The 23,791-nt window shown below is 39.8% G+C and overlaps 1 protein-coding gene across 1 annotated transcript in view; it reads left to right on the top strand.

Moving 5' to 3' along the window:
- Positions 1–739: 739 nt before the first annotated feature.
- Positions 740–23,791, top strand: part of LOC122429856 (orofacial cleft 1 candidate gene 1 protein-like) — a 48,715-nt gene continuing 25,663 nt past the window's right edge. The window contains exon 1 of the transcript XR_006266163.1: positions 740–826. The gene's annotated coding sequence lies outside the window, so the exon portion shown is untranslated. The remainder of the gene's footprint in view (positions 827–23,791) is intronic.

The raw sequence follows: 23,791 nt of genomic DNA, 5'->3' as shown, positions 1-23,791 counted from the left end.
CTCACCAGAGAAAGCCAGCTGATGCAATTCTGCCTGAAGGGCTTTTCAGCAGAGCATCTGTTTTTTTGATACACTTTGCCTATTAATTTTTATCTCCAATGTGATGTAACTGAGGACAAAAAAAAAACCCTCCCCTCCTCGATGCCTGTCTCTGCCTATTTCTGATGCAGGTATCATTGACGTTTCAGAAGCACATATTCCCAGGAAGCAGGAAATGATCTTTCTTTTTTTTTTTTTTTTTTGCATAGTCTCTTTGCTGAACTGTGTATTTATTAACAGCAGATTAGATAATTTAGAAGATAGCTTCCAACCTTTTGTTTCTCAAATCCTATCATATATATACTATGGGAGACATAAAAAAGATTGCTTAGGCTAAAATAATTTTCATAATATCCTTGCATTCCTTAGCCTTGTTAATTTCATCATACATAATCTGTATGTGGAATTTACAGATTTTGTTTTTGTTTTCTTGGCAAGGAGGGGTTTATTCCTCCAAGAGAAGCATATAAACTTGTATTCAGATACATCTATTATTAACTTTTTTTTTCTAATTTGCTATAATCTATTGCAAACATTTTTCCCCCTAATTTGCTATAATCATACTCATTTCCAAAAAGATAAAATTAGGAACACTCTTTTCAGAGAGAATCTATCTCTTTAACATCACAGGACACTGTCAGCCCAAAGAGCCTTGGCACAGTGGAACCACTTCCGGTTCTAGGATCGTCCCACCAGGAAACTCAGACACAATTGTCACTATAGAAACCCCAGCAGAGCCAGAGATACAGTTTCAAATGGAAAACGCTTGCCTGGAACTGAAAGACAGGTAGGACTTTCTAAAACTCTTCAGTCACAATTAAACTTTGGTGATAGTGAGGAATTTTTAAGAGTAGTTTTGAACCTGCCTAGGGGTAGAAGAAATAAAACTTTGACACTTTCCTGAATTACTTATGTTACTTAATTCCCCCAGGGGAATTATCCCCCTTTCAGAAGGGATTATGCTATGTTAGATCTTGTTGATGATGACATTTTACAAGCCACCAAGTTGAGAAAGCAACACAGTGCGTCCAAGTTGAGTATCATTTTTGCATTTTGTATACACGAAATCAGTTACTTAATAATTGGATGTGTATGTTTGAAGGGACTAGTGGTTGTACTTTAAAAATATTTTATATTGGATTGTGTCATAGCTGTCTAATTGTCTTTTTAGTTGTATTTTAACTTTTTAAAATAATATTTTATTTTGACAAAGCAATGGCAATAATAAGACTTTGAGCCTTAAGTAATTTGTTGTATTCTTTGTTTTATCTATTGTCATGCATTTAGGTTGGTTCAATATAGTGTTGAGGACAGTAAGTAAAATAACATCTAGTGTTTTTCTCTAATCAAGTGAAATACTTTATGTTTGAACTATGAACAGCTTAAGTAAAAGAAAAAATAAAATGATAAAATGTAAGCACCCTCATAGTACGCCACATCACAACCTCATCAAAAGTCAGTAAGCATCCTTTTCTTCTGTTTTATCAATTTTCTTTTGTCTTATCAACATGGTATTGAGCCATCCTAAAAGGGCAGCACTAGATAAACCAAGGCACAGAACAAATTACCTACCATTTGAAGTCTTGTTATTCTCCTTTCTTCCCTCTTTGACTTTATGTATTCAGAGTTCAAATAGAAGAGGATGCAATTTACATACTGTTGATGCGCAAAAGAATGTTGGCTTCAAACAATTTCCCACATCTCATCCTAGAGTAAATAGTTGATTTATGTATTCATTGAAACTAAATGGACAAAGAAATTATTAATGATTAGTGAGTTATTATGGAGTATTGCCCAAGGGAAGAGAGAACAGGATCAGAGAACTTTGGTCCTTCCGTTCTACAAGAGCTTCTGATAGAAAGCTCTTGGCATTGTTGACTATTTATAGCCTTTTTTGGGCTATTCATGCATTTTATTACTAAAAGAAATTGGAAATAGCACAATTTGCAATAAATGGAATTTCAGCATAGCAAAGCCTTGAGCACTGAATTCTGGAGTTAATTTTATTGGTATGAGTCACATTTCTCACTAGAACCCACTTCTAAGAAGCACCACGCCTACAGATCAAATCTTACCTTGGGCTCGCTTGACTTTCTGCCGTTTCATTGCTCATTACAAACTCTCAATTACAAACACCACAACAGTAAAATCTGGCTTCCATAATGTCTACTAGAGGAATGAAGCTGGAATAGTGTTTCTAATTTGGGGTACATGCTTCTTTGAACATTTATGGAATTTTAAATGGTTTGGCGGATATTGGAATAAGGATAGGTCAGCACTGTAAGGAAATATGGAAGAAACTTTTTTGTTCGAGTTTGCTAGGCTGAGCTATCTGATGAATAGGAATAGACTGGCTGGCTTGTTTGGGTCAGATGTGTTCCTGACTGAAAACTGAGGAATTTCAAATAGGCACACATCATCCAGCTCTCATATGTTCCCCTGAATGTATGATGTGAAAAACAGTCAAATTCATGAATTGATCTAATCCTTCAATTTCAGCTAGACACAACTCATCAAGTTCTCATATTTTTTCATAATGTATTATGTTTAAAAAATCAAATTTATGAATTAATGCAATTCATCCAATTGACATAATAAAAATAAGAAGCAGCTCTTATTAATTCCTGCAGATCTTCTTATACCAATGAATCTTCTATCAAAACCAATGAAGAAGACATATTGACTGATTTAACTATCTTCAGGAAAACAAACTGAATTAAATAGTTATTGAATGGCTAAGTGAATGGTGAAAGAATTAGACCCTTAGTACTTGTAACACAAAGAGCATAAAAGAAGATTTGGAAACACACTATACCACTTTGATAGTTCAGCACTCTCATTTGTAGGTATTCAAATTCAAGTTGCAAACATTTTTTAATATAGTGAGTTGTCGGGTATTGATTATTGCCTATGGCTACCTACTTGTCTCTTCCTTTCACTTGGAAGTCCAGGGCATTTAACACAGTGCCTCACACATAATTTTGGAAAAATGAAAGAAAAAATCAGTAAATAAATGAATATAAATAGGGAAATAAATACCCATGCTGATATTCTGCTTTCTTCTCAAATCATACCTCCTGGTGGATGCCCAGTACTTCTCTTGGAGGCGCCACACTCAAATGCACTAGGCAGCTTCTTGAATTCCTCACTTCCTGTGAAATGAGCCTTCCCTTTGAGTCTTGCTTTCTACTGATCTCAGTTGAGCATTTCTTGACTCATGGTGTCTTCACTTTTTCAAAGGCAGGCAACATTTCTCAGATACCCTGTGTGCGTGCATGCTGCGTCACGTCAGTCATGTCTGATTCTTAGTGGACGGTAACCCGCCAGGTTCCTCTGTCCGTGGGATTCTCCAGGCAAGAATACTGGAGGGGGGTGCCATTTCCTTCTCCAGGTCAGATACTCTAGGTACTGTGAAAAGATTCAACAGTGGACTTTTAGAACGAATAAAAGTCTTAGCAGATTATAGTCTCTTGGCTAGGAAAAATGTTGGACCATGGCTACTCCAACATAACTTGCTAGTTTGAGCAATAGTTGTCACCTGTTGTTCATGTTCACAGGCAACATGTTTGTGGCATTTTTCCTTTCTTGTATGTTTGGCTTTTTCAACTGGGGAAGAATAGACACAGATTTTGGACTCTGCTTAGTCAAAGGACCATCATTACATTTATGCTTAAAACAAAATGGAGCAACCATCATTCTAATTTTCTGAGCTAAGCTAGCAAATTAACTCAGTCGATCTTAAGTTTAGTGCCCATGAAACGCTTAAACCTGAGTTAAGAAGGCAAATTAACTCAGTTGATCTTAAGTGAGTGCCCATGAGGCATTATGGCATATTATGCAAATCCAGCGTGCACTGAGAAAAAGCCAGAGACCTGTGCAGCCACAACAGACTGTAGAAGTCCCCACAAAAGGAAGTAAAAAGTGATGGAAAATGTTTTTCTTTTCTCAACGTGCTATTAATTAAATTATTATACAAAGCAATGCCTTTTGAGTCTCCCATCTTGTTTTTGTTTTCTCTTCAAACAAATGCTGGCTTTATTGTCTTAAGGTGTCTGGAAATTGTTTTCTTTGGAATTTGATTTTTATCTCTATAATAATTATAGAAGAAGGAAAATGCTGTTTTCCTAGGGACAAAGGTATTTGGTGACTAAAAACTGTTTGGGAATGGGAAACAATAGGTTGCATTTAATTAATTCTGGCATTACAATTGACAGAATGATTTTAGATTATTTTTTCCTTTAGCTCCTATTTTTCTATCTGCAAAGTGAAATGACAGACCTAGACATCAATGCACTTACCTCAGATAGATGTAGCCAAAAGCAGCTAATGCAACCTTAGGCACATACCTCGGACATTCTTTAAATACTGTTGGCTTAATGAAAAACAAAAGTCTTTGACATGTAAAGTGCTTTGGCTTCCTAGAACAGCACAAGCCTGGTAGAAATACAATGCAAGCCATATATGCAATTTCAAATTCTCTAGTAGTCGCATTAAAAAGTAGAAAGTTGAAACTGATTTCAATAATATATTTTACTTAACCTAATATATTCAAAATATTTTCATTTCAGCATATAGTCAATGCAAAATTTTAAATGAGATGTTTTATTTTTTTTATGTCCAAGTCTTTCAGATTTGGTATTTGTCTTATGCTCCCAGCACAATCAACTCTGACTAGTCGCATTTCAAGTGCTCCATGGTTACATGTGTCTAGTGGCTGAGAAGAATAACGCTAGAAAGTAGATGTGTCCTTCGGACGTCGAGAACAAACCTATGGATACCAAGGGGGATCTAGGGGATGGTGGGATGAACTGGGAGACTGTGATTGACGAATATACACTATGGAACCTGTGTGTAAAATGAATAACTAATGAGAACCTACCGTAGAGCCTGGGGAATTCTACCCAATGCTCTGTGGTAATCTAAATGGGAAGGAAATCTCAGAAAGAGAGGCATAAATATACACGTACAGCTGATTCGCTTTGCTGTACCGCAGAGACTAATACAACATTGTAAAGCAACTACACTCCAATAAAAATTAAAAAAAAAAAAGTAGGTGTGTGCTGGCCATAAATACAGAAATGGTCACCACCTCAGTCTTCCCAACGACTCTTCAAGGTCACCAAATCTAAGGGTTTATGGCAGAGGTTCTCAACTGGGGCTATTTGCCTCCTAGGTGATATTTGGAGATATCTGGGATAATTTTGGTTGTCAAAACTGGGGTGCAGGGGATGCTAGTGTCATCTAGAGGTCAAGAATGTGCTAAACATTCTACAAAGCATAGGCTAGTCCCCCCAGAACGAAGAATCATCCAGCCCCAAAAATCAGTAGTGTCAACTTGGAGAAACTTTATACAGAACTGACTGTTGGAGAGTAAATTCTGTGACATGAGGCTTCTATGGAACTAGGTTTTATCTTTATTGGAAATCTCTGAAAATATGATGGGTATCTACATTCTGTGTTGGTTTATCTGCAGCCTTCTGAAGACCAGAAATATTTGAGATGCTTGATAAATATTATACTTATTTTAAAAAAACGAGAAAAATATTATCCAAGATTGTCCTGCATGGAATCCCCAGGTTCAACGCTCTGAGTAGGGAGGGAGCTTGAAAAGAAGGAGGGGTCAAGAGAAGAAGGCTAGGGTGGAAGCAAAGAAGAGAGTCGGGGGAGGGAGTAAAAGTCAGGAAGAGCGTAACACCTGCTCTGGGAGGTGATTCACGGGATGCTCTAGTTCTCGGCATCTTGTGCAGTTTAGTCTGATCCACCTAAGCTTTTACAGTTCTATCACTAACCTTGCTGTTATTCAGGTTCTAAAAACCTCTTGTTTGTTTTAAAGCACTCTTTTGCATTTGTTCGCTGATATCCATTACTTCTCAACCTCCTCTTTGCTGCCGTTGGTTTGTTCTTGTTCTTTGGCATTGTCTCATGTTGAATTTAGAGTTTCCCCTTGCTTTCTTGGAGATGCCCTTCCTTAGTTACCGTATCTGTGGTCACAGCTCCAGTTCTTTCTTCTCATAAATTTCAGAGAATGAATTTCATGTTGCTTTTTTTTTTTTTAATTCTTAAGCCTTTCTCCCTCATTTGCAGCTGGTAAAATATGATTTTATGTTTAAGGTTTAAACATTTGGCAACTAGGTGATTTCTTTCTTTTGGAATTATTCTTGGATGGTTTTCTGGGTCCTCTCTGAACCCGTATTTAACTGTCTTTTTGATTTGGGAAAATAGGCTTTAATTTCACTTCAGGTCCGTTCTGCTTCATCTAATATCTCTACTGTTAATCATTTGGATCAAGTATATTATTGCAGATAATTTAGAACCATTTTCTCAGTTTCCCTTACGTGATTACTATCACATTTTGTAAATACTTGTGAAGTAGGCAGGTAGCACTAACACTTCTGCATAGCTGATATGTTGCTCCATGACATTAGTTTTTTTCCCCATTATAATGCCCAATAAATTCTATAACACTATCTGAAAGTTATTGTATTTACAAATGTTCCTCACTTGGTGCTAAGGGCTCAATCACCATTATCTCATTTAATTCATAGAGTAACAGTCCTTTGATTTTCTTGCATTATTCTCACTTAACATGGGAAACTGAAGCGGGGTAGAACTAAATATCTTGACCAAGATCACAGCTAGAAAGTCATAAAGCCAGCTTCCTCCCTTGTTTCATGATGCGTATGTGTGTGTGTCCGTCTGTCCATGTATATGTATGAATGTGTTTAAATTGCAATATGTTCTTTACTGTGGCTCTCATTATCTCCGTTAAAACATAGTTAGGATAAGTTTGCAGATATTTGTTTTGAGACTCTTCTCTTGATATTTGTGCCCCTGGCTTTGTTTCATCTACTTTCACCTGGAATAGTTGCTTTTTTAAATTTAGATTTTTGTGAAGTTTCATCTTGTTTCTTGTTTGTTTGTATACTATGCTCCCTTTTTCCTTTCTTCTGTTTTGCTTCTCTTGACTCATTTTTGTTCCTGAGTGCTAAGCTTCATTCTGGATTACAATATTATTTGCATCAAGATATTATAATAACTGATCTTGGAGTGAAAAGTAAAAAGGGCAAAATGTCTTTAAATACATTGTTTTCATTTGCTTCTACACTGGCCAGATGGAGCAATGTTCAGTTCCTGCAGAAAGAGTTGGCTATTGCCTCAGAATTCATCAGTTCACCCTAAATCCATGTGTTGTCTAACTGTGACATAATAGTATATAATTTACCATTGTCAGAGAGAAACAAAGGAAGGCCAAAATGTTATTGTGAGCCACAGAATTGTAGTTATTTCCTTTCTGAGTTCAAAGTTGCAGTTCACCTCACTCGGTATTCACGTCCTATAGATTTCTTTTTTTCTTCAGGAAAAGATGCCCAAAGTGGCCAAATATGGGAAGGAAAATAAATACACCTCTTTGATTGTTGATATAGTCTCTTTGCTGTGATTCAAATAATATATGCATTTATTCTTTGACGTAGCTGAGACTTCATCTAGAGAATACCTGTTTTAGGTCTGGCACATTTACAATGCCAACTTAATAACACTTTGCATCAGTTTGGAGTTTCTGTTCATAAAACATAAAGAACACAGAAATGACCTCATTTGTGCATTTCCAAGATTAAAAAATATTTTATTATTATTTTTTAATATTTTTATTTTTTGACTGTGCTATGCAGCCTGTGGGATCTTAGGTCTCTGATCAGGGATCAAACTTGTACCCTCTGCATTGGAAGGGTAGAGTCTTAACCCCTGGACCACCAAGGAAGTCCCCATTTCCAAGATTTTTAAACTTTTGCTGCGTTTGGTATTTGCTGAAGCATTGAATTGTTCATAAGGTGAAGGTTATACCATTTTGTTTAAGTGAGATGAGCTATTTCTTAAATCAAAGAATGACAAAAAGATGATAGCTTCAGATAAGGAAAGGATGCACAGGATGGCAGAATGAAACAGTTGTGATGCAGCTGGTTTTGCTTTGTAATGGGATTGCGTGGCGAGTGTATGTGCCTGTGTGCCTGTGTGCAGGTTTGTGTTATTATATCTTCTGGCCTGAAAGGCAAGACATACTGGTTAGACTGGCTCCAATACACAACTACATCATGGATTTGGTGTTTATGCAACATATGCATTTACCAAAATTGTCTTTAGCAGTTACTTTGGAATAATAGGATTGGAGTTTGAATTCTACTTTTGTGGTTTGAAATCACCACTTCTACTGGGTAGATAAAACTTGCATTTTCCTATAACTTGTTCCTTTTTCTTCTATTGAGTTATAATTGAATTATAATAAATGACACATATTTAAATTTATAATCTCAGCAGTTACGACACATGCATCGAACAATTAAAGTCATCATAACAATCACAATAGCAAAGTTTTCCATCACTGAACAAATTTCCTCTCTGTTTCTCCTTCCCCAGGAGTCACCAATCCCAGGAAATGCTGACCTGCTTCCCATGACCACAAATCAGTTTGTGTGTTCTAGAATTTTACATATGTATACACTATGCGTATTTTTTTTTTGGCTGTCCTCTTGCACTTAAGTAATGATTTTGAGATTCATCCATGTAAGTGAGTATAATTCCTTCTTTTCTATGGCCAAGTAGTATTCCACCCTATTTTTGCCTTTTCATACTGCTACAGTCCATGGGGGCCCAAGGAGTCAGACACAACTTAGTGAGTGAACAACAAAAGCAACAAAAATTCCACTCAATGGCTGTATTATAATTTTGGGTTGTTTTCAGCTTTTGGTGATTATAAATAAAGCTCCTACGGACACTCATGTAAAAGTTTACATTTTTCATTTGTTTGTTTTCCATAGACCAATGGCTGGACTGGAATGGCTGCATCATGTGGCTGGTGTCTGTGAGTTTCACATTTTAAGAAGTGACTGAACTGTTTTCCAAAGTGATTTCCCCACTTTGCATTCCTACTGGCACCAAAGAGTTCTGGTTCCTCTGTATCATTGCCAGCCCTTGATACGGTCAGCCAGTCTTTTTAATTTTAGCCAATCGAATGCACGTGTAGGGGTATCTCACTGTGGCTCCGAGCACCACATTCCATATGTTTATCTATTTCACCTACACATATGTGGATAACAAAAATTCCCTCTCTATTTAGTATCTTCCAAGTGTGTCACTATTCACAGCATGCCTTTGTGTCATCAGGATACAGTCTAGAGTGACTGTCCCATCCATGGGAGAAGTCAAAGGACAGGAAAGTCACCATCAACGGTAAGATAGTCGTATGGGTGATACTTTTAGTGGGGAGAACAATCTTTCTTGAATCTCTTCTACATCTGAAGGAAGTTTGGAACATTTCTCAGTAACATGTTACAATTAAGAAAAAATAGAACTTCTTTCAGGCACAGGAAAAAAAATATAATACTGCCTCTAAGTCTGTGGTTTTCAGTTGGGGAGGAGGATGACTGAGACCCCCAGGGAGGCTGTGCTGGAGACATTCTCAGCTGTCACCATCGGCATCCAGGGGGTAGAGGCCTGGATGCTGCAAAATACCTTATGATGACCCCACATCAAAGAGATGTCTGGCCCCAAATTGCAATAGTCCTGCTGTTGAGAAACCTGGTCTAAGCATCCAAATACTTAGATGCCAAGCTGGCCCAGAAACTATTCTTTTCCTTCCACTGTCTCTAATATTTAATTGATTAGACACAAGATAGTTTCATGATTCCTTTGAACTAAATGACAATTGTTCATAAAAAAAAATCTTTGTCCTTATTTTCACCTATGAGCCTCTGGGGATCATATTTTTAATCTGTCAGTTGTGCTATTGTATATACAAAGAGAACTAGATTTGGGTTAAAAGACATGGAATCCATTTAGGTCTCCATCACTTCCAAGATGCACTTGATTTAAAATGAGAAGATCTGGTTTCCATTCAGATGGTCTGACATCCTTAAGAAAGGATCCTTAGGAAAGCCTCTAAAGTTTGCTGAGCTTCAAATGGAAATAACTTTAAAAAATTTAAAAATTGAAAGAGAATTAAAAAATTGAGTTTTAAATGGGACTGTTGTGAAGATTAATTGAGATAAATCATTACCTATAGTTCTTTCACAGGCTTCCCTTGTAGCTCAGTCAGTAAAGAATCTACCTATAATGCAGGAGATCTGGGTTCGATTCCTGGGTCAGGAAGATCTCCTGGAGAAGGAAATGGCAACCCACTCCAGTATTCTTGCCTGGAAAATCCCATGGACACAGGAGCCTGGAAGGTTACAGTCTATGGGGTCACAAGAGTAGGACACACCTAAGTGACTAAGCACACACATAGTTCTATTATGATGATAACATACATGGCATGCATCCTCAGTTGCTTTAGTTGTGTCTGAGTTTTGGTGGCCCCACGGACCATAGCCCACCAAGCTTCTCTATCCATGGGATTACCCAGGCAACAATACTGGAGTGGGTGGCCATGTCCTCCTCCAGGGGATCTTTCCGACACAGGGATCGAACCTACATCTGCTGCATCTCCTGCATTGCAGGCAGATTCTTTACTGCTGAGCCACTGGGGAAGCCCAGTAATATTTATTATTCATACTTAAAAACTTATTCATGTCCAAAACATGCTTATGAGACCTAGAGACACTCCTCGGTTCTTCTTGTAATTCTGAGGGACATTTTGAGTCAGTTAATATGACTCCTAAGATGTTTCTTATTTTAAAAGCTGTTCATTTGCTATCAGTTTGGTAGTTCAGTTGCTCAGTCATGTCCGACTCTTTGCGACCCCATGGACTGCACACGCCAGGCTTCCCTGTCCATCACCAACTCCATTACAACAAAAGCCTAGGGCTTTCATAACTTGGGATTCTTTTCATTTATTTCCAAGATCACTAATGTAAGTTAGTGATGAAATAATTCTTAGAAACAGACTAAGAACAGTTGTAATGCTTGGCCACTCTGTAGACACATTTAACTAATTTATTTTGCTCTGGAGAATGTAATTGCCCATGGGAACAGTCACTTCACTCCTCAGGAACCTAATAAAAATCCTGATTCTGGACCTGAGGTTGGTGATGCTCCTTCGGTTCCATTTGTTCTTCTGACTTGGCTCATTCCCTGCTCTTTCCCTCCTCTCAGTTAATTCAAGGACTATGATATCCCAGACTAGTTGATTTAACTCGCAGCTCTCAAATACAATTTTTGAAAGCATTCATTGCATAGGGCAATAGGTAGAGAAGCTCAGTGAGACAACCAGAATGATCTTTCCAAGGGGTGCATTTTTTAAAATTTATTTTGTGTTGGGGTTAGCTGATTAACAATGTTCTGAGTGTTCCAGGTGGATAGCAGAGGGACTCAGGCATACATCTACATGTGTCCATTCTCCCCCAAACTCCCCTCCCATCCAGCCTGCCACATGACCTTGAACAGAGTTCCCCGTGCTCTACAGGAGGTCCCTGTTAGAGATCCATCTTAAATATAGCAGGGTGGACATGTCCATCTCACACTCCCTAACTACCCCTTCGCAACAAGGAGTGCATTTTAAAGCAGATATGGTATGTGGCACCAACAAACATTTAAACATTTACTTTTTAGGGTCTTACCATCTGGGGACACAGTAGTGGTCTAAGGAACACCCTCAAACGCAGTGCTTTGGGACAGGTGCAGAGGCTAGTGATCTGAGACATTCTAGAGATCATTCTGGCTCCACTGGGTCCCCTCTGCCTCCTTCACTTGTCTGCTCCTCTTTGAAGTCACATCACTGCCCTGTGGGTCCCCAGCTGTTCACATTGCAGGTGTGAGGCCTTGGCAGAGAAGGAGGTTAAAATCCCCCCGGAAAGACATAGCGGGCATTGTGCTAAACATCCCCACAGTTCCTTGCTCCTGCTTTATACCTTCCTTCCTGGTTGCCTCTGGATTATTTTGCTTGTTCTTTTCCTCATCTCAGTAGGACACAGCAGGGCTTTAAGAAAGGAAATAAAGACTTCTGTTTGTTTTAGTTTACCTAAATTACTTCACAGCTTCCCTGGTGGTTCAGTGGTAAAGAACCCGCCTGCCAGTGCAGGAGACGAGGGTTCCAGCCCTGGGTCGGGAAGAACCCCTGGAGAAGGAAATGGCAACCCACTCCAGTATTCTTGCCCGGGAAATCCCATGGACAGAGGAGGCTGGCGGGCTACAGTCCATGGGGTCTCAAAGAGTCAGACATGACTTAGCAACTGAACAACAACAACAAATAATGATGCAAATTGTATGGTACAGAGTTCAAGGTCACGAACACAATAAGAGGCACATACTATGCGCTAAGAGGAATTTGAAGGAACTGATGAGCTAAGATCTTCCCAAGGAGTGGAAGCTGATTAAATACTGAAGGATGACTGGACCACAGATAGCAGAAACTCGGGTAGAGAGAAGAATACTTGAGAAAGAAAGCAGTCGCTCTGATTTTTTCGGCGGGTAGGATCCATATTCTTTGGGAACCAATTGCTTATTGATTCTCTGGGGACTGCTTCTTGCTGTTACATGAGCAGTGATTTCATTATGGTTGAAGTTCGCTTTGTTTCATAGGTTGGCTGCCCATGTTTTCCTCAATGCTATCCTGGTTTTTGCAGTAAGTGGTTCATTTGGTCACAAAGGGGAGGTTTTTGTCCCCTGAACACTTCCTGGCTTTGCTGTCAGCCTCTGATTGCTTCTAAAACCATTCCCTGGGCCTGTAATACATCCATGTCACTTGTCTACAGAAAGTTTAAAAGTAGTGAAGTTGATCTAAACATTTTTGTGAACAAGTGAGCAGTAAGTACAGTTTCAAAGCTGCAGCAGCTGTTTGTGTCTTTCCTTGCAATCTGGTGTCTTAACTGGAATCCTTTATGTCAGAACATAATCTACTTAAAAAGTTTCCATTTATGTCACGAATAATAAACTTGATGGCTCTTTACAACATCCAAACAGCCCCTTGAAGCTGCCTCTTCAGAAGATAGCCTTCTTTCCTCATTGAAGACATTGGAAAAGTAATTTCTTTACACTTCTCATGAAATATTCATCCTTTGGTAAGACTGCTAAAAGTGGAATCGGCAAGTTTTGTCTCCACCATCTTCAGAGCACATGGTATTATTAAACATCAAAAATTATACTTCAGTCGCTCAGTTGTGTCTCACTCTCTGCAACCCCATGGACTGCAGCACGCCAGGCCTCCCTGTCCGTCACCAACTCTTGGAGCTTGCCCAGATTCATGTTCATCGAGTCAGTGATGCCATCCAACCATATGATACTAGGGTTATCCTATAATTTATGTTTAAAATAAGTATATTATGTGTATAAAATTAGATTTTAAACTGCACATGTATATACCTACCTACATATATACACACAATCAGTCTGAAACGATAAAGAATTCTCTAAGAAAATTAGTGCTTGGCAGTTTTAAGTTGAATGGCTCCATCACACATTTCTTGACACCAAGCCCCCAGGACTAGGTCAAGGGCCTATCACTCCTTTCACCTCAATTTTCTTCTTACTCTCCCACATTGCTTGGCTACATGGACTCCACATCTCTCCCCAGTCTGCTTCAGCATCTTTAAGCACTCATTTGTATCTGGCCAGACCTCACCAACAATCTCCTGCATTTTCCTTTTTCTGCACTGGATGGATTTTAGAGAGTCCTAGCCTGTTTACCAGAGAAGGAAATGGCAGCCCACTCCAGTGTTCTTGCCTGGAAAATCCCAGGGATGGGGTCACACAGAGTCGGACACGACTGAAGACTGAAGTGACTTAGCAGTAGCAGCAGCAGCCCGTTTACCTGTTCAAAAGTGCCAGCAGAGTCAAAAGAACTACAATAACACCAGCAAAAGGCACCTCTTTGATACGGAGACAACAGAATTACCATCAGCATGAGGCGATTAATGCCATCGTCACAAACGGATGGTGGGTATATGGCATTCGTTTTATGTACTTTACGTATGCGTGTGTGTGCTAAGTCGCTTCAGTCATGTCCGACTGTTTTCAACCCTGTGGACTATAGCCCACCAGGCTCCTGTATCCATGGGATTCTCCGGGCAAGAATTCTGGAGTGGGTTGCCATGCCCTCCTCCAGGGGATCTTTCCAACCCAGGGATCGAACCCACATCTCTTACATCTCCTGCCCTGGCAGGCGGTTTCTTTACCACTCCCGCCACCTGGAGTGTCATACATAACTGTATTTACAAAACGTTTCATTTTATTTTCAAAATGTCACCTCCAGAGCCATTGGTTTATAATCCTCCTTAGGAATACCCAAGCAAAGAAGTCACATAGTCACCACCTAGGTGGAATTGAGTATTGCATGTGTATGGCTGTGATTTGGAATCGGTCTGAGTTGTTGAGTAATTATACTTAAGCATATGCTTTCACTCCATAAAATGCGGGTGAGTAATACCAGTTTAAGGGAGAAGAAGAGCCCTCTGAATTTCTCCACGCAGTTGGATATCCAGCTGCTCTGGTTTCCAGACTGCAAGTGCGTTTCCTTTGCAAACTTGTTCGCTCCTGTACTGTTCGGAGGCTCTGCCTTTGAGAGGCAGGCAGCACTTAAAGACGACAGGGCAGAACCTACCTGATTCTGTTGCCGTCACCAGCAGCTGGCGCACCCCGCATTCTCTGAGGAGGTGAGCTGCCCTCCAGCCGCTGCGGGATACTGCGGGAACGCGGCGCGTCTGCCCGCGTCAGGGGCTCACTGCGCCTGTGCGGCTGTGGGGGCCCACGTGCCGTTCGCGTCCAGTTTGGCAGCTTCAGCATCCACACGTAAAAACAGCTGTGAAACAGTTTGCTACGCGGTGCATCCCTTCCCATCCAGCCACCTGGTGGATGCTGAGAGGCACAGTGTGACCATGACTCTTTCATGCGTCGCTTGGTAGCCAACATCGCCCAAAACTTCTTGGGAGTTTGCAAAAGCCATACCGCCTGTTCCGTTTTTCTGCACAGCTCCGCCCCCCCCCCCCTTTTTTTGTATGCTTTTTCTTTTCTGGTGGCTCCAATGTATGGGGCTTAAGGCTCTATCCTCCCTAGATTTACTCTTTATGGCAATATTTTCCAAGCTTGGATCCGCTCCCTTCTTTGCACCTATCCAGCCACCATCTTTTCTGTTTTGCAGTGGATGTTGTCCTCTGTTGTGCCCCTTAGTTCCTTGAGGAAGTCTTGAAAGACAGAATGAAATACAACTTTTGAAAAACACAGCTAATATAAAAAGCAAGTTTGCACCTATTACTGTCACCTGTACCTATTACTCTCAAATACAATGATCTGTCTATTAAAAAGGGAAAGGATGATGCCCATTGCAAATGCCAAAAGTCTCAAAAGTTGCCCAGTTAGCTAGAACCGTAATCTTACATTTTAGTCAAATTTGGAGAGTCTAGATAATCTTAGTGGTAGAAGTCTTGCCCTGAATAAAACCAGCAATTACTTGAGAGTGTATCATGTGCAAGGCATTATAAGACATACAAAGAGGTTCAGAATGTACCTGCTTCTTTTGAAGAGCTTAAAATTCATGGTAGAGATCTATACATATAAAAGGAAATTACAAAGCGAATAAGTCATTCAGGGCAGGAGGAAAGCAGAAAAAAGAATCATTATTGGTGGCTAGGATTGTCAGAGAAATACAGGGGCAAAGGATATTTTCCCATTTTTAATTGAAGTCTTTCTGAAGGGAGGTAGGAAGAGGGGACGACAGTGGATGAGATGGTTGGATGGCCTCACTGACTTGATGGACGTGAGTTTAAGCAAGCTCTGGGAGTTGGTGATGGACAGGGAAGCCTGGTGTGTTGCAGTCCTTGGGGTTGCAAAGAGTTGGTCTGGACAAGACTGAGCGACTGAACTGAACTGAACTGAAGGCAGGTAGGCTTATTAGTTTTGCAGAACATTAACTCTATAGAGAGGAAACACTTGGATGACTCTATTCACTACTTCTTCAGTGTTCAAGATGGATTTATTTTGTATTATTGTTGGACGTTTTCCTCTTTTTGTTTCTCTTAAATTGATTGCACATTTGCCTAATTTAATTGCTTATTTGTTTCCTTGAAAGATTATGTCAATGAAATTTCTTTTTCTAGGAACCGAATCCTTATTTTGGGTTATGAGTTCTTGCTTTATTGTCAGTAATGAATTTGGCTCATTGTATGCTGATTAAACCTACTGTGGAAAGGAGTTATTGAATATCAGGGCACTGTAGTGACAAGGCCACTAGTCTTAGGAACAGATAGACTTCCCTGGCAGTTCAGTGGTTAAGACTCTGTGCTGTCAATACAGGAGGCATGGGTGTGACCCCTGGTCAGAGAACTAAGATCCCACAGTGCGGCACTGTACAGCCAAAAAAACAAATGTAGAGAGACAACTGGGCTTGAGTTTGAATTCCACCTCTGCTGCTGGCCTTACTGCTTGAGCTTTATTCACTTATGTAGTCTCTTAGCCTCAATTTCCTTATCTGGAAAATTAGGACAGATCATTCAATATTTATTTTATGGGGTTTATATTATAGCATTACATAAGGTAACACATATGACATTTCTGTTTGGTTCATAGAGGTGTACTATATATACTAGCAACTATTATCATTATTTTTTTTTCTAATTATCCCAATTTATTTCACATATGTGAATACCCAAAGGAGTCTGTTAACTATAGGCACTATGCTGAGGTCCCTGGATTAAACTAAAGGCTTTTTACAGTTAATGCTTTCAAAAACTGTACTGGCTAGAGCACGTTGTCTTTTTTTCATGCTGTTTAGATCTTAATGGTACTTCGTGGGTGGTCTGCCAGTTGAGTTTCTTGTCTATTTTTTTCAAGAAGAGTAACTGTAATTCTTAAAATGGGTATTTTGCCAATTTTCACATGCCTTGTTTTCTCTTCTCAAATCAACATGTCTCCGTATTTATACAATTCAGAGTTCAAACAACATTCATTGCCCGGCTGTCACTGTACATAAAGACAATCCAAACTTGTTATGCCTAAATATAAAACACAATCCAACGAAGTGAGCAGCTGCGTGGCATGAGCAAAGCCTCACCATGTTGTTCCCATTTATTGTCTGCCTTGTTTGGAGGGCGTGCCTGGTGCTGGGAGGTGGTGGATGAAGAGTCTTGCCAATCGCACTTATTTAACGAAACGTTTTCTGCACATTATGTTCCTCTGTTCTGTTGCATTGCCCTTGGGTGACAGAAGGGCTTTTGGGAAGTTGGGTTAAACTTGTCGAGCCTTGGAAATGATTTTTTAAATGTTCTGTAGTTACAAAAATCGTGTTTATTTCAGAAAATAAGACATGCTTTTCTAATTTTGAAGCCAAGATAATGAGCTCGCCAAATGCAGGATATCCAGTAAAATTCCATCCAGCTTTCAAAATTTATACTTTTAAAAAGTATGTACTTATTTTCTACTCCTTTTGCACCTTTCTCATCATAGTAAAGTGCTAGATGTTCATTAGAGTCTGACTCTGTGACTCCAGGGACTGTAGCCCACCAGGCTCAGATGGTTAAGAATCTGCCTGCAGTTCAGGAGACCCAGGTTCAATCCTTGGGTTGAGAAGATCCCCTGGAGAAGGAAATGGCTACCTATTCTAGTATTGTTGCCTAGAGAATCCCATGGACAGAGGAGCCTGTGGGCTATAGTCCATGGGGTTGCACAAGTCGGACATGACTAAGTGACTCTCACTTTCACGTTCATAATAATAAGAATGAGAAAATGCAAGCACTTGTCTATGGAAAGTAGACCCTGCCTCCTCCATCTCCATGGAAATGAAATTCCAAAATCAAGAGCTATGTTTGTAGGACGACTCGTTAGACCCTTTCCTCTGTCAGTATTACTCCTGGGGACCAGGGAAAGGTAGATCAAACTGCCCAAAAGCACTCAGCCCAAAGGATTCAGGCTGTGTTCCAGCCCCATTTTTTAAGAGTTAGTAATAGTAGTAGTTTAGTCGCTAAGTCGTGTGTGCTAAGCTCTTGTAGGAAACCATCAATTGAGTCTACCTGGCTCAGGTATAAATATTTGTTAATACTTAGTAATAAAAAGACTAGCTGGAAATGCCTGAAACTTCAGGAAGGAACAAACTACAGATTCAGCATTCCTACAGACTGGTTCTGTTAGGAAGAAACCATCCCCTCCTTTTTGATTATCAGCTGTGATATTGCTAGGAATTACTGTCCCGAATCCCCCCTTTTCCCCATCTCTCTGATTTTTCCATTGGCCTATGGTATGTTTCTGACTCCAGGACAGAGGATGGTTTACCCTCGATATTCGCCCACAGCCGAGCGCCGCCACCCCCACGGTGAAGAGCTGAGAGCACACACCAGGGCTGAACTTTCCGGGCTCAGCTTACTGCCGGTGGGGGCAACCAGAATCAACCTCGCCGAGGGTGTGTTTCCTCTCCTGTGTGAATGGAGATCCCATTTAGTGCCTTCCTCAAAGGGCTGTATGTTAGGACAACAGAAAAATTACCAGCTGACTCTGCTCCAGGTGCTGGATCTTGCTTAACTTAAAAACCAAAAACTCTGATGCAATGGAAGTTCTAGGGGATGATGAGATAGGCAAAAACCAAAGTGTTTGGGGTGTTTCTTTCAGGTCTCCTATTATACACAGCATTACTCACCCTGACATCAGTCCTCTGGCAAATGTGTGATTCTTTCTGTCTCGGGCAGGAAAAGACCCTAAAGTAGTCTCCACCTTGAACTCTGAACTCCTGGTGACAACCAACCGTAACTCATCATTTGAGGCAAGATCAGAGCTGAATCTAAACACAGATTGTTTTCCTGATGCAGAACACTTCCGGCAAAGGTTTATTGTTCCTTTTAGCGTAACTCCTTTATCAAACATTAAAAAGCAAGCAAACATAATTTCATAATTTCTAGACAAGGAGATTTTAAGCAAGAGATACTGCAGGTATTTAACATTTCCCCCAGTCTTGGTGGCATTTATCTTCTGATAATGGGGCATGCATATCTCCCTTCGCTTTGATTAATAGTTCTCATTGACTGGCTTCGTGTGTTGTGTGTCCTGCATGATGATATCAGAGTTTACATAAGATGTTGCTTTTACTGTTAAATGAAATTACAAATTCCCAGCAGTTAGTGTGGTGCCTGGTCCCTAGCAGACTCAATAAATGTAAATAAAGACCCCTACTCTGGCTCCTCCCACCACATCAGAGCTGCTGTTAGGATGCCAATAGCAGCGGTTTCTCAAGATTTCTACTGCTGGTCCTCCAAGTTTGGTCTGTTAGGAATGCAGGTTATTCAACAGTTATTTTTTTATTACAGTATTACTTTTTCAAGTTGCTATTCCACAAATTGCTGACTGGGCTGCAAGAGCCATGATGTAAATATTTTGTGTATAACACATGCTCCAAACCACCTTGTCTGGGCTGTTGTGGAGAAAGAAGTTTAAAAACCAATTAGGTTTTGGATGAGAACAAAATTTAGCTCAAAAATAACATACAATACTCTCCCCTGTTTCTAAGACTCTGTTACCCATTAATTCCTTTTCTTTTTTCCCTCCTCACATGCTGTCTTGTTAAAGTCTTCCTGTTTAATCATTTCATGTTTACTTCGATGTGAGCGTATATTAATTATGTAGATCACCAGCCTCGTCACTAGGAAGGATGAACAGATATTTGATTTGGTAAAGGAACGCCAAGACAGCCTCATTTCTGGGCCTCCTTCCACCCTGGAGCAAATGCCAGTTCATAATGAGACTTTCTTTGGATACCAGACTTTCCCCTGAAAGTAATTAAAGCCTGCAGGTCTTAGCTACGAAGCTGGTTGATGCAACATGATTTAGCAGAGCATTTTGAATTTACATGATGCTATGTTTCAAATAAAGGGACGGGATTGGCTCTTAGCTTTTTACTTAGATTTGTGTGTGTGTGTCTGGTCCTGAAAGTATGCTGACCCTCTGTGTAGATTAGGACAACACTTCGCTGACTCAGAGAGGCTTGCGCTCCCACCTTCTGCTTGTTGAGACACAGCAATGCCTCTTCTGGCTGTACCAGCTATTTCACCGGGAGCCTGCAGGCACTGTGTGGCCAGGCCAGGCGGGGACCTTAAGATATGCTTGTTCTTGACTTGTGGACACAGTAGGAGGAGGAGAGGATGGGATGAATGGAGAGAGTTGCATTGAAACACATATACTACCATATATAACATAGATAACTGGTGGGAATTTGCTGAATGATGCAGAGAGCTCAAACTGGTGCTCTATGACCGTCTAGAGGGGTGGGATGGGGTAGGAAGGGAGAGGGAGCTTCAAGAGGGAGGAGTCATATGTATGCCTGTGGCTGATTCATGTTGATGTATGGCAGAAACCAACGCAACACTGTAAAGCAATTATCCTCCAATTAAAAATAATTAGAAAAAATATATTATTTTTCTTTCCATGGGTTGCTAGTCTGCGTGAAGACCAACTTACTTAGAGAAAGAAAACAGACCTGATTCTAGCTCCATCCCTGCAACTAGAACGACAGCTCTTAATCAGACCGGTGGCATACTTGAAAAAGTAAATGATGAGTTAAACAAATAGTCATCTATTTTTGAAATGTTTTGAATCAGATACCCTAATCTTAGATTAAGCAAGTAAGGCAAAGGGATTCTGAGTGTTCCTGAGTCATGGTTCTGTAATATTCACTGGGAAGTATTGTGGAAAGAAATTCAGAAATAGCCAACAATGTTGGAAGAGGAAAATAGGTGCTAATTTAAGAAATCTGTTCATGAATCTTTAGATTCCAGAAACCATGATTGGATAAAGGAAAAGAGACTTAGGATTGCTTTTATACTGACCAAGATTATGTGAAATCTAAAGGAATAGGCTACACATTACTGATTAAACAGTTCTTTTACTATTAGGTAAATGTTAGCTTGGTAGAACTGTTCAGATTGCCTATTTATGATTATTTACTTTTCTATGTCTGAATTTCTACATTAATCTCACTTGGAAAAAAGTCATGTAACTTTGAAAATTCATTTTGTTTTTCTTAAATTTTCACTTGGTTACTTATAATGCTTAAGTGTAAAATGGCAATTTAGCTGATAATTGATGGCATTAATTTATCTTTCTGTCATATGAAGCCTATTCATCACCAGACTGATAATAGTTTAATATAAAATTTCTCCTTTTAAATCTACAAAATGGCTCCTAAAATCAAATTACTTTTGTTTGTGTTTTTGTTCTTTGTGAATAGTTGGAATATTTGCATATAGGATACTGGCACGTTATCTCTGAAACCTGAATTAGGGAACTTTCTAAGTATATTAAAATAGAGGATTTGGGGGGTTTATTTTATTTCTATGCAATAAGAGATATGATCTCCCCTCACCCTAAAATGGGTAAATGATCAGTGTATTTGAACTTTCCATTGAGCTTATTGGGACAGGGTATTTTCAAGTACTCGTAGCTTAAAATGTAATGCTATATAGATTGGATTACAGTTAAGCATAACCCTGGCAGAAACAATGGAAAGCCTTAAGTTGTAAAGTTATAGTCCACTGAGCCAGTGACATCCTTTAGCAAAAGACAGGAACAACAGAGATCTGTCTGTGGAAACACATGCCAAGTGACTAATTCTCATTGAAGAATCAAATTGAGATTTTTACCCATGTTCCCTTTTCCTTTTTTTTCTTTATTCTTACTGATTTCTAACCGGTGAAGCCATATTATCTCTTAAAAATCACCAAGTCAATCAAAAGAAACTTCCTCTTGGTCATTTATTTTAGTAGTTTGGAGGAAAGCTTCTCTTGTTATTTTCTTTTTATATACTTCTCTTTATTTCTTGTTTTCTCTCTCTTAAAGGTCAGCAAACTTCTTCCTCATATTAGTTTCCATTAATTTGAAAATGGTTTATTCATTGGGTATTTATTGAGCACCTGTTATATGCCAGGAACTGTTCTTGATCAATGCATCAGTGAGACAACAAAGGTATTTGCCTTTGTGGTCCTTAAGCGCTATAAACTTGGTCAGGGGAAGAGAGACAATATGGAGTAATCATGGTTGAAAGTAAATGACCTGGGGTGGTGGAAGGGAACACATGTCATGGGGGATAAAAAGGAGCAATATAAAAGGGAATTACTTGTGCGAGTGTGGGTATGTGTGTGGGAGTGTTGAAGAGTCACTGGCAATTTTTAAATAGTCAGGGTGAATCACATTTGGGGCAGTGATGTGCAAGCAAGGCCCTGAGGCTGAGATGGGACGTGCGTGGTTATGTTCCAGGAATAACAAAGCCAGCGGAATAGGAGAGAGGGAGAGAGAGGAGATGAGTGGTCTTTCACTCTGAAGGAGACATGGAAACATCGCCCAGCTTACAAGGATGACTGGCCGCTGGTCTGAGAATAGCTAGGGGAGAGGCAGAGAAGGGAGCGGGGAGACCAGATGGTTTATAGTTTTGGGAGGAGGATGGAAGTGAACTGGACCAGAATTAGCAGAGGAGGTGGTGAGAAGTTACAGGATCATACACGTATTTCAAATACATGAGACAACAGGATTTCCTGGTGGACAGAATGTGCGGTTTAAGTGTAAGAGAGAAATCAAGAAAACTTAGGGTTATTAAACTGCTCCTTTGACTCTTCTGCAAGCCTGAATTACCCCAGTAGATTCTTCTCATGCTTGTGAAAAATGTTTCCACACCTTCCGTACTTCCTATGGCTGTTTTCTGAATTTCTTCTATTATTTTTTTTAACATTCTATTAAAATGTTCGTAATAAGTATGGGAAAACAATTCCCATAAAGATGTTACACAAGGGTAATCAAGAGGAAGCTGGTTTCAATTTATGAGAAGTTGGAGAGAGATGAGTACCCTGTTCTCTGACAGGTGACTGAAGGGAAGAAGAGGGACTGATTCTGTTGGAAACTTCAGTTTTCATGGAAACGGCTGGGTATCACTGAGCATCATCAGAAATGATCTCAGGTAGCATCAGCCCTGGGGCTTCCTTGGTGACTCAGTGGTAAAGAATCTGCCTGCCAATTCAGAAGACAGGCATTTGATCCTTGGGTTGGGAAGATACCCTGGGGGAGGAAATGGCAGCCCACTCCAGTATTCTTGCCTGGGAAATCCTATGGACGTGGGAGCCTGATGGACTATAGTCCGTGGGGTTGCAGAGTGATTTAGTGAGTCAACGATAACCACAAAGCATCAGCCTTAATGGGTACCTGACCTCAGTCTGGACCTTCCTTTTAAGGAACCCGCAAGTTCCCTCATATAATAGAAGTCATTTCTTAGGCGTATTCAATTCCACCTAGGAGAGATTATGGGAGATTCACAATATTCTATATCTAACCTAATAGTATTTCCAACAACAAAGCTGTAATTGTTATCAAAAGAATAGTCATTTTGCCAAACACTTGTTTTGAAAATATGAATGTGAATGATAAGTCAGGGAATAATTTTAGTAAAAGGTGAGTTATGAGTTTGCTTATGCATATTCCGTCCGAAAACCGAAACACATAGAAATACACAGAACACACACAGACACACTTCCGGCATCTCTGGGTAACGTTATCCTTGAAGGTTGTCTTTGCCTATTTTTCACATTCTTGATTTTTTTATACATCAAAAAAAAAAAAAAAACCCAAAACAAACCTCACCTCATCCAACACCTGAGATGAACCTAAGTGTTTGGGTTTAAGTAGCCAAGCATGTACAAAAGGAAAGCTCTATCTATATTTAAAGACCTGAAATGGAAATTGCCAAATTCAGCGCCTTTTGTTGCCAGTACTGACCAGCATAGTAGCTTTAAATGTTGCTATGATTCCCAAAGCCCTCAAGCGCTGTTGGGCAAAGTTGTGAATAAGGATGAGAAAGTCACCAAAGTAT

This window comes from Cervus canadensis, chromosome 28 (assembly GCF_019320065.1).
Source record: "Cervus canadensis isolate Bull #8, Minnesota chromosome 28, ASM1932006v1, whole genome shotgun sequence".
In the NCBI taxonomy this organism is placed as follows: Eukaryota; Metazoa; Chordata; class Mammalia; order Artiodactyla; family Cervidae; genus Cervus; species Cervus canadensis.
This window is presented reverse-complemented; position numbering and strand designations above follow the sequence as displayed.